Below are 12,810 nucleotides of genomic sequence, written 5' to 3' on the forward strand. Positions count from 1 at the left end.
TATTCACTGTCACTGAAACTGACCATTGTACCAGAATCTCTCTTTTTATAGTGCGTAAGGCAGCTACTGCCAATGCATGCAGCTTACTTCATGAGCTGAAACCACTTTTCTATTGTGGATCTGTATCAGTACTTCCTAACCTCTTTCTCTCTCTCTTTTTTAAAATATATTTCTTTATTGATTTCAGAGAGGAAGGGAGAGGGAGAGAGAGATAGAAACATCAATGATGAGAGAGAATCATTGATGGGCTGCCTCCTGCATGCCCCCCACTGGGGATTGAGCCCACAACCCTGGCATGTGCCCTTGGCTGGAATTGAACCTGAGATCCTTCAGTCTGAAGGCCAACGCTCTATCCACTGAGCCAAACCAGCTAGGGCACCTCTTTCTCTTTATAGCACACGTAGCTAATGAAACATACTAGGTGTATCGGTTAATAATGCTGATTTTATAATCAAAGAAAACATGATGATTTCAAGAGAAACATCAAAATTGCTTTATTCAAGGTAAGGTCCATCACTAGCTACACATTTCCCACATCTTTCAGGTAATTTGTGGATACCGTCCTAATAGGACTTTTCTTGTTTTGAGGCAAACCAGAGACCTAATTTTCCACTTCTTTGAACGTTTTGAAGTGCTGCTCAGAAAGTGCATGTGCCATCAATCTGAACAAGTGGTAATCTGAAGGAGCAAGGTCTGTTGAATACGGCAGGTGGGTCAATACTTCCAAGGCAAGATCTTTTAACGTGTCTTTAACTGGTTTTGAAGTGTGTGATGGTGCATTATCATGAAGCAAAATTACTTTGCCATGTCTCCTGGCACATTCTAGTCATTTCATGATCAAAGCATGGTTCAAATTGATTATTTGTTGTTGGTAGCTATCAGTATTAATGGTTTCACCTGGTTTTAGAAGTTCATAATACACCACACCTTCCAGATCCCACCAAACACAGAGCATTGTCTTCTTTCCAAAGTGATTTGGCCTTGCAGTTGATGTTGATGGTTGACCTGGATCAACCCATGATTTTGTGCATTTGGGATTCTCAAAATAAATCCACTTTTCATCGCCAGTCACAATTTGATGCAAAAAATACTTTCTTTCGTGCCTTTGAAGCAACATTTTACTGATGACTTTTTGGTTTTCCATTTGTCTTTCATTCAGTTGATGTGGCACCCATTTTCCTTCCTTTATAATCTTTCCCATTGCTTGTAAACTATTGGAAATTGTTTGCTGAGCAACATTTAATCTTTCTGCAGGTTGTTTGCGAGTTTGACATGCATCTTCATCCAATAATGCTTGTAATTGTTGGTCTTCGAACTTTTTGGTTGACCTGGACGTTCTTTGTCTTTCACATTGAAATCATCACTTTTAAAGCGTTTAAACCAGCGTTCACAAATATCTTGAGATGGAGCATGTTAACCATAAGCTTCCCAAAGTATACAATAACTTTTTCTTCAAAATAAAGTAATGAATTAAAACTTCCTGCAAGTGCTCTTTTTTTGGCATGAAATTCGGCATTTTTAAGCGTAAAAAATATCTATGATGTTAACACCTTCAGCAAATTTGACATATGAAGTTTTGAAGCTTGCTATCTATACAACAAAATAGCATACATATCAAATCTCATATATATCAACATATATGTAACTCCATCTATTGAAAAAAATCCGCATTATTAACTGGTACACCTACTATGTACAGCACCAGGCCATTAATAGAAAAGACCACTGATGGCTAGAGATAATGCGTGCACAAGTTGGAGGCCACCCAGAAAGCACATGGGATGAAATAACTCAGTACCTGTTTGGGAAACTTGGATCAAAGTTTTTGCATCCTATCAAAAGATAGGGACAACAATGACAGGGGCTGGATCTGACATCTAGTAAGGTTTTCTTTGTTCTCTACTTGCTCTGAGTTTTACTAGCTGTCAAGCTGTCTTGAATAGCTAGAACAAAGTTCACAGCATCCCCAAAAAGTCTTTTTTGCTCAATCAATGGATTAGATAAAAGAAGATCTTCAGAGTCAATTAATCTGATAAAGATATGGCAAAGCATTTTCTTTTTGAACAATGGGTTTGTCTTTGAGACACCCGCAGATTTTTTATTAACATATATTCTTATCTAGTGCTAACAATCCCATTATTTAGATATATGTGAGAGTGTAAATTGAAATTAGCTAATTAGATCCATCATCTTAAACCTGGCAATCATACATAAATGATATGGGCTTATAGCATTATCTCCTTTGGCATGGGGAAAATGTCCCTTTCACTTGTTGCCTTCAGGTGATATGTATACTATGTGGTTTATTAACTCTGATGTGTTGACTCTATACCCTTTAAAAACTGTTTTTCTTCTAAATCAGTTATTTTAATCGGATATTCAAATTGGTTCATACCACAGTATCATTTGCATTCCAATGTAATTTAATATTTCCTCTACATTTAATGTCATTTATGATTCAGAAGAGAAGGTAGATATTAAAAATAATAATCTCATGTAGTGCAGGCAATATTTTTCAAGTGTTTCAATCTGCTTTTTCTTTTTGTTCTTCTTTGCATTCAGCCTGAGACTGCTCTAGAGTCACCCATTGCCTGACAAGAGGAAGAAGAGGTGGTGGAGGTGGCTTTAAATTATTATAGCAAAAAGGCAAAGAGAGTCAGTTTTCAGATTTTGGTTCCCAAAATAGGGCACATTGGTCATATGTGGATCTCTTAGTTTCTTCCTTGGTATGGACAGAATTACAGAAGAGAGAGGGAGTTTGGCTGAACTCCCAGCACAAGGTAGGTCAGAGAATAGCCTAGGGCCGTGGTTGGCAAACTGCGGCTCGCGAGCCACATGCGGATCTTTGGCCCCTTGAGTGTGGCTCTTCCACAAAATACCATGGCTTGGGCGAGTCTATTTTGAAGAAGTGGCGTTAGAAGAAGTTTAAGTTTAAAAAATTTGGCTCTCAAAAGAAATTTCAATCGTTGTACTGTTGATATTTGGCTCTGTTGACTAATGAGTTTGCTGATCACTGGCCTAGGGAATTAAAAAATATTTAAAAATGCCCCCAAATTAGCATGAGAGTAGAGTAACAAAGTGCCACTAGGTGTAGGGCTAAACATGCCTGTTGAAGATGTATCTGGATTTAAGGGCATATTTAGCCTCATGCCTTCCGGCATGATATACACAAAATAGCCAAGATCTGTCAGGCTCTTAATGGTTGAGCTAAGGGGTGAACCAAAGTTAGTTTGGGATTGGTGGAAAAAAAAAGTCAACAATGCCCGGCAGGCATGGCTCAGTGGTTGAGCGTCAACCTATGAACCAGGAGGTCATGGTTGGATTCCCGGTCAGGGCACATGCCCAGGTTGCGGGCTCCATCCCCATTGTGGGGCATGCAGGAGGCATCCGATCAGTGATTCTTTTTCATCATTGATGTTCCTGCCTCTCTCCCCTCTCACTTCCTCTCTGAAATCAATTTTTAAAAAGCCATTGCATACAATATTTTGTGTTCATAGGCTATGGCAGGGACATACACTTCTGCTGCAGGTAACTGTGCAGAGTACAAAATATTGCAGGAAGGTGTATGCACATTTCATCATGCACCATCACAGGATTGGATCAGGGATGCCACACTGAACTGGAGACTAGTATATGTAAAGTAGGATGCTAACTTTGAAATAAAGAGAATATGGTAAGCCCGCTGAGATAAGAGAAAAGCATCCTGATAAGGAATTCGATGTTGGGTTAAGTGCAAAGTGTCAGGTCTATTGAAACCAACTACTAGACAAACACAAACCAAAACAAAACAAAAACTTGCAACTTGAATAAAACAGAGATATGCTAAGAAAAAAAGGTTTATTGAGGTCTGATTTACATACCACCAAATTTATTCATTTTAAGTATACAATTCAATTATTTTTAGTAAGTTTATAGGGCTGTGCAACCATAACTAATTGCATTGATGAAGAAGGGAGAATCATGGAAGAGAAGATGACAATTATAAATTGATTAAAAGTAAAACTTTAAAAGTAACTCAGTATTGGAAAGTTTCAATCCCTTCATTTTATCTATATATGTCATTATATATAGTTATGTATGCATATACATTTGAATGTATATAGTTATGTACTTATGTAATTTTATATATAGTTACACATATATGCATACATTAAATGTCATGATGCTTCTCTATAAGGTTTCATTTATTCATTATTTTATGAATTAATTACATCATTCATTCCTTTAATGATTTTTAGATTGAAAGATATTGAGAACACAATCACAATGTAGAATAAAATTGTCTTTTTCTTTAAGGATTTTAGTCTAGTGTGGGAGGCAGTCAAAAAAACAAATAATGACAATATACCAACATAAGTGCTGTGATAGATATATGCCCTAGAACAATTTTATCTCTTTCTCCCTACAGCCCTGTAAGATGAGGCAGGCTTTATTAATATTCTCATTGTATAGATGAAAACTCTATAGGCCATAGCAGTTATAGTAGCAAACACAGTGGAAGGAAAACCAGAAATTAGATAATTTTAGGTATAATTTTTTTGATCTTTAAAAATACTTTTTTTTAAGTCTTAAGGACAGTAGATCCTATCCACTAAATTGTAACTTAGTATTTTATAAGTTATATGGTAGAATGCTTTTTGTTGCTAGAATTTGTCATTATTGTTCAACCTATAAGAATTTAAATTTGACTCTCGGCCAAATTTAGGCGTGGTAGGGCCTTCAGGATTAGATCCATTACCATCACCATTCTTAATTAAATGGTGTTACAGTGTAACAATGGGAAAATTTTACCTTCCTCCTGATTAGATATATTGTTGGGAATTGTCCAACCTGTTGTAAGCAAATGTGGGTGAATGCAAAGAATTGACTTAGAATGAGATTAAAGCTGTGTTTAGATTCCAGCTTGGCCCCATTCTAGTTTTATGAAGTTCAGTAATTTGTTTTGTCTCTCTGTTTGTTTTCTTGCCTTTATAATTGGAATGATAATACCTATCTAACAGTGTTGAAAGTGAAATGTGTTATGAAACATGCCGTTTGTAGTACCTGCCTCATAGGAAGCTTCTTTCAATTATTTTATAGCACTTAAATCACCTGCATATATTACCAAACTCTCTCAGAACTATACCTTGCCTTGATTAAAGAAAAATATAGTTCCTTTCTTCAGATACCTTAGATTTAATAAATTAGATGGAAGAAACTAATACATATGAAGTAGAAAACAAGTAGGTAAGTCACATAAGCTACTTAGAGTTCAACTTCTTCTTATAATATGGGTTAAAGCTTCCTGTTGCCAGATGGGAAATAGTTTACTATATATTTTTTTCTTTTCCATGGTCTGAACTGAGAAATAGGCCTGGGGCTCAGGGAATCAAAGTATCAGCTCTAATCGCTGAACTAGCTGGCTGAGACAAAACAGACTTCCTCTTCCTTGCTGACCAGTCTAGACTTTGGCCCCTATGTGGGGATAGTTGGGACTGCCACCCAGCTACTTCCTCACAACATTGTGAGAGCTACAGGTGGAGAGCACAAGTGAGCATTAACCTTTCATTCATTCTCCCTTCTCCCTAGGGAAGCTTGCATCAATGGGTGTCAGATTCTTGCAGTCTAACCAAGTAGATGCATCACTCCTCCTCACATGAGGAGAAACTTGCTAGAGGTAGAGGATGAGCAATTATTTCTACTTATAGCTGGCTGTCAGGTGTTCAAGAATATATAGGGAAATTTTTACCCTACAAATATTGGGTAGAAGTGTGATAAAACTTAAATGAGGATGTATATAATCCATTGAGCATGCGCCTGCCAACATAGTCCCTGCATAGAAAAAGGTCTCTCATTTCTAGGGAAGAGGGCATTACTGGGGCCTGCAGTAACTGTGAAAGCTTCAGAGAACTGGTACTATTAAATGATGAGTTGAACTTTGACAAAAATGTCAAAACACTTCAAAACTCTACATCTGTGATTAGCCCAGGGGCCTTTAGGGTCAATTTTCAACTGAAATTCAGAGGTAATATTGTGTTGGCTCTCATGGTAGTGACTGGACTTTTACCCTCACACTATCAGGTGGCTGCACTCCCCCCACAAACACTTAGTGGTTCCCCCTCATCAGTCTGGCTTTTGAGTAGGACTATTCCATGACTAAATCGCCAGAACTGTTTTTGCTTATGTGTATAGAATCGCTGAACATCTATTTTATTCTCATTTTCTATTGCCTCCTTTAAATGCCTTGATTCTTAACTAGACTAGCAGAAGGCTAGAGGGAGCACCTCCCTGAGTGTTTAGACCAATTTTAAAGTTACACAGAGTCTGTCTGAAACAGGCGACCTCACTGTTTTTTCTGATTACAAAGCAGAAGAGATCTGAACTGTGTCTCATCTAAGAGATGATTCTCAGTCTCTGGCTTGCTCAGCCCTTCAAGGTCTGCTCCACACCATGACTTCCCAGACTATTAACAGAAGGTAAAGATGATGTTGTTTGCTCCAGTTGTTGTTTGTTATTTTTTAAATAGAGAAAAAAGAAAACACACCCAAAAAACAAAACAAAACAAAAGAAAAACAGGAACAAGCCGAGTATAATGGTGCAGTTGAATGTACACTGAGTGGCCAGATTATTATGATCTCTGAACGTATAATAATCTGGCCACTCAGTGCATAGTCTATTTAATAAAAGGCTAATATGCAAATTGTCCCCTTAACCAGGAGTTCGACCAGCAGGCAGGCCAGCCAGCCAACCGCCCATGTCCCCTCTCCCTGGCCAGGCTGGCCAGACCCACCCATGCACAAATTCATGCACCAGATATATATATATATATATATATATATATATATATATATATATATACACACTGAGTGGCAAGATTATTATAATAATCTGGCCTCTCAGTGTATAGAACACAGCTATCCCAAAGGTCCTGACAGTCAGGAATGGGGCTTGATCAGGTCTTGTCACATGAGTGTTGCTGAGTTGCTCTGGGTCTCAAGACTCTGTGTGCAAATGTAGCTGTGTCCACTTCAGAGTGTTGGCTGCCTTGATCAGAGGCAACATAGGAATCTCAAAGAGTTTTCAGTTTCTGTGTTAGCAAATGCTGACTATACATTCAAATTAAAGCCCAATGTATCTATGGTAAAGGCAGTTTTATATCATTCCTTGGAAGGACAAATTCTATTCTGATAGTGGCCTGAAAGTCTCTCTGTCCACTACTCCAAAATCCATTACTGTTTGGTTGTTTGCATCCTAGACAGCATGACTCCTCATTCCAGGTGAAGGGAGAAATTGCCATTTCACTGTTCCTTGCTCACTTAAATGTAAGATACACAAGCCTTTTAAAAATTTCATCTCATCTTAGAAAGTGTTTTAAAATATCTAACTCCTTTCCCTCGGCATCCATCTGTAAATGTATATTTAGCTTTTTAAAATTCATTGCCCATGCGGACTATGAGAAAATTTGTCTTGCATTTCATTGAGGGCAAAACTGTTTTTAGACCTCTGATGCATTTATGTAATAAAAATTAGCATTTTGTAGTACTTCAAATAACCCAGAAGTCAGTGGGATTTACCAAGACATTGGGGCCATGATAAACTGACTTGAACCCTAATCATATGACTAACACCATTTCCAAGATTTTTGCTAGTTCATGAAGAACTTACTTTCTCATGGTCACTCTTGACATTGGAATTCTGTTTCTATGAATTCTGTCTCTGTTCCCTGACACTGTCAATGCAAATGTAAAGCACAGCTTCTTTCTTGGTTTCCATCAAACATGCCACACACTTTATTCAGACTTGGGATTCACAAAAATATGGAGGAGGAATTTGCATTTTCAACATGGCTGAGATTTCAATTTCAACATTAGATATCCTACTCTAAAATGTGCACTAGCCAACCCATCTCTAGAGCATTCCTATAGACTTTTATCCCAAGTCATGCTGGCTGTTTTTTCCTCTCCCTCCTCCTATTTCTCATACCCTCCATCCCTCCATCCAGAACTGCACTGAGAACTGCAAATCCTTCACCTTCTGTTATGTAGATTTATTTGGCTCTTTTCAGTCTTGATTCTCAAGCCTTCAGATCCAAAAACCCATAGAAATACTCAGAAGTATAAGATATATTTCTACTTGACATACTATTTCTTCATGGGAGGGGAATTTGTAGTTATAAAGAATTGTTTTTCTTCTGCAGTTACACTTGCATCAACTATTAGTTGTGAACCCTTTTATTTATTTATGTATTTAAATATTTATTTAATGCTTACTATGTAGCAAGTTTCAAGTAAGTGCTTGTTTCTGGGATAAATTTGCACCTGTAATACAAGGCAATATAACATAGTAGAGGAAAGGTTTGGGAACAGAGGAATTTTATTCTGGTTCTGATTCATTTATCCCTCCACTTAGTCATTCTAAAAATGATTGTTGTAGCCTACTCTGGATAAGAAATAAACTAGGTACAGGGATATTGAAATTATTTATATGTGTCTCCGTGGAGTAGACAGCCATATGGACAAAAACTTGTAATGTAGTCCTTTAAGTGTAAAAGTTGAGCTTCTGCTACTTAATAGCTGTGTGATCTTGGGTATGTTTCTAGTCCTCCATTTCTCCATCATAAACTGAGGATACTAATAATACCTGTTTCAAGTGTTTGTTGTGCTGATTAAATAGATGGAGCACAGGCAATGCTTAGTACATGGCTTGACACATACTAAGTGCTAAACTGGCATTATTATAAGTGGATGCCCAGAGAGGGAAAGTGGCTTTCTCATGTTCACATGCTTGGAAGCACTCAAGCAACTTACTAGGTTTGAGGTATAAACACAATGTGGTGAGAGCAGAGGAAAAGATAGCATTCCCCTAGAGATAGCATTTAAAATAGACTTGGAGGATACATGAGAGTTTGGTGATAGATGAACCAGAGAATGATGTTCCAGTAAGTTGTTAAAATGTAAATTGCAAGAGAGTGAATGAGGTGGATAAGGTGGGAAAGGATGATAGGGCCAGCTCTACTGTATTAGGAGGGGTCGACTACCTGCTTTAACATAAAGCCCCCAACTCCCAATAGCTTTCTTTTTTTATTTCATTACGAAGATGATGAAAAACATATAACATATAATTTTCCATCTTTATTTCCATTACAGTTCACATTCAATATTATTCGGTATTAGTTTCAGGTGCACAACATAGTGGTTAGATAATCATATACTTTACAGAGTGGAATAGCTTTCTTAATATAGCTTTCTTTCTCATTCATTTTCAAGTCCAGGAATGTTAGTAGCATGAGTAGGGGGTGAAGATTTCTTTAGTAGACATTTAAAGAAACAGATGATTCCACAAAGGCACTGCTACTCTTGGTCAGGAGCTGAAGGCCAAAAGAAAGCTTGGGGAGTTGTGTGGGAGGCTTTAAAGGCCATAGGAAGTGGCGCACATCACTTCTAACCATATTCTCCTAGCCAGAACATAGTCACATGGCCCCGTCTAACTACAGGAGAGATTGGGAAATGTATTTCACCTCCAAGAAGGAAACATAAGGATGGTTTGATGAGTCCCTAATATTGTTGTTGCCACCTTTACTCATTTCTGTGATGTTATTTATGTTAGCCTCTCTAAACCTCAGTTTAATCATGTGCAGCATGAGGATAAGCAAAGACGTGTTGTTGTAAGGATTAAAACATTGTTCAGGGAAAGTCGTTTTAGAATACCTGTCATGAGTTAGTGATTATTATTATACTAATATAAGGGCAGCTGGGAAACAAAATGGATGATTTTCTTAGAAGTATTTCTGAAAAAATCCAAAGTGGCATATTTTATAACTGGCTCATTGAACAATGGATGACGGATGAAAGAGTAGCCCTGATATGCTGTAGGAAGCTAAGCCGATGAAGCCCATATGTGTCTTGGACAGTGAAGAGAAATAATGGCTAACATTTGCAGACAGCCTTTTTCAATCATGAAAATTTTATGCTCAGCTTTTGGCAGGAGAGGAGACAGTTCAGGAGTGGAAAACTGAGAGACAGTGACATTGCCAAGGGGTGACATGGTGAGGCTGTGTTCCCCACTCCAACAAATATACTAAGAAGAAAAAGTCAACACCACTTCAGTAGAAGTTTTCACATTATCCTGCCTAAGTTCCAATCAGATTTGGAGCCTTGGGTATTCCCTATACTGAGATTTTGGAGTACCAATGTGAGCGGCACTGATTGAAGGCAGATGCATGTGATCCGTCTCCAAACGGAGGAGTCTGACTTATAGATAAATTGAAGTCAAATGTGTACTTGTTTTCTTTCTTATCAGAGCCTATGTTTACTTACAACTAGTGAAGAGTTTTAGTAAAAGTAAGTTTTCTCAATTTGCATCCATTGGCAGAAATCAAAATAATAGAGGGAATTTACTCAATGGGAGATTTACTGAAACTGTGTTGAATATTTATTTGCTTTCTGGTGTCAAAAATGGATGGATCAATTTCATCTTTAACACTTAATATTTCTTGTTATTAGTAAGAAAATGTTGTGACCCCAAGTAAATTAAATCAAGACAGTGCACAATTTCTTTGCAAACAATGAAATTGTTTTGTTATTGAACTTTTGAAGTCAATGCAATTTTGTCAGGATTATTTACCATTGATGAGGAAGTAACCTAATGAATCATTCTGAAGAATGCTCTTTAATTTTAGCTCTAACAAGAGTGCTTGACAGCAGCAAGTTGAATTAGTGTGTTGAAATGCAAAAGTTATGTGGATTTATGTTAAATGCTTTATTTCAGTGTTTTAATATTTGTGTTTAATAAAGAACATTATGACTCTGAATGAATTCTCATTGGCCTCTGAACATTTTGAATTTATGAGTTGAAAGCAACTTCAGGTTAAAGATGTGTTGGGATTTCGTCAGTGCCCCTTGGGTATTAAAATGTTATCTGATGATGCCCAGCCGGCATGGCTCAGTGGTTGAACATCTACCTATGAACCAGGAGGTCACAATTCTATTCCTGATCAGGGCACATGCCTGAGTTGTGGGCTTGATCCCCAGTGTGGGGCATGCAGGAGGCAGCCAATCAATTATTTAATCTCATCACTGATCTCTCTCCCACTCTGAAATCAATAAAAATATATTTAAAACATTTTTACCTGATGGAACATGATATAATTAGGCCAGGTTTGCAAAAACACACAGATCTATATTCTACAGGCCAACATACCTGCTTCTCAGCTCAAATATCAAACTAAATCATGCCACTTTTTTCTTGTCCATGTTTCCAAACTAAGTTTCCTATACTTCTCATTTTGAAGATATTAGGTTGCTTTTTATTTCATTTAAAGCTCTGAATTGTTTCCACTTGTGCACTTCCTAAGAATTCTCAGGTTGTAGTTTTCCCATTTACTATAGGATGTGATACTTTCTAATTTGTAGATACCCATCTGTCTTTGGTACCACAACCTTTGTTTAGATATTATATCTTATTCACTTATGTACCTATGTGCCTTTGCACATTTTTGAACTCTCAATGAATGGCAGTCCCATAGCTAATTCAATGCAGCATCTATTATAATCAGTATTATGTTTCTCTACTTTTTGAGGTGAAAGATGCAAATAGAGGGACTAAGTTACAGGATAAATAGAAATATAGGATTGCACTACAGGGGACGTGCTATAACTATCAATTATCCCACAAGTAAGAGGAGAGTAAAAGAGTACTAGTAAAGATACGTTGTTTGTGAATGCAACTTTTGCATAGCTGGCACTTTACCTTACCATTAGCTGCTATTGATATTAGCAAAAGTGGATGTACTGTGAAGCTAATTAAGATCCATTCAGTCTCATAGGTCCCTTCCAAAGCCCTATGTAGTACATTTTTTTAAGAAGGATTCTTCAAATGTGTAAGTTTTAGGTCTTACAAAATATGAATCCACTCCTAGTGATTAGCCCCATTTTACAGATGAGAAAGACTAAAAGGTTATGACAAAATCAGAATTCCAGAGTAATATAGTGAGAGAAAAAATGGAAACAAAACACTGATCTGAGGCTTCTTCATTTCCAAGAGAGAGATAGAATCAATATCAAATTATTTGGCTTAGAGTGAAACTTAATCTGAAAACATGTCATGTTCCAGAATCTATATCAAATTATTTGGCTTAGAGTCAAATTTAATTTGAAAGCATGTCATGTAATCTGGAAAATATTTTTGAGACATTAATAGGTCGCTTAGCTGTCAAAAGTATTTAAATAAAAGTGATATGTGCAAAATAATTATAAAAATATTAAAAGGTCCTTCTGTGGCCTATTAGGAAATGTGCTTCATTCTTTTCCTACGCATAGAACATTCACACATGAATTTTTCCTGGGTGTCTTGAGGATTTGATTTTTATATTTACACATGTATGAATAGTTTTAACAGAAAATAAGGTCAGTTTCAACTTAAGCAAACCACTGTACCCAAAAAACTAGGGCTAGCATTAAAGGTTGAAACAGGGATCATTGCTAGCCCTAGGTGATATTACTGTCAATTCAGAGAACTTCATACCTAAAAGACAGTCTCTGTTGATTACAAAATCCTGCCAAGAAAAGAGTGGGTTAATAATTTATAACCCATAATCAAGACAGCCTTTTCTGTTTATAAATTATGTATAACTATCTACCTTCTTTTCTTGTTTATTTAATCAATTTAATTCTTATATAGTCCTGCTGAAAATTTACTTAGTTGGCACTGAATCATTTGCTATCTTCAGTTTGAATTGAAGGAGGGAAATTTTAGTGAGACCCTTTCATTCAGTCAACACATTTTTAACTACTAAATATCTGTTGCTAAGCATATAGGATAGGAATAAAATAG

Source organism: Cnephaeus nilssonii (genome assembly GCF_951640355.1).
Source record: "Cnephaeus nilssonii genome assembly, chromosome: X".
Lineage (NCBI taxonomy): Eukaryota > Metazoa > Chordata > Mammalia > Chiroptera > Vespertilionidae > Cnephaeus > Cnephaeus nilssonii.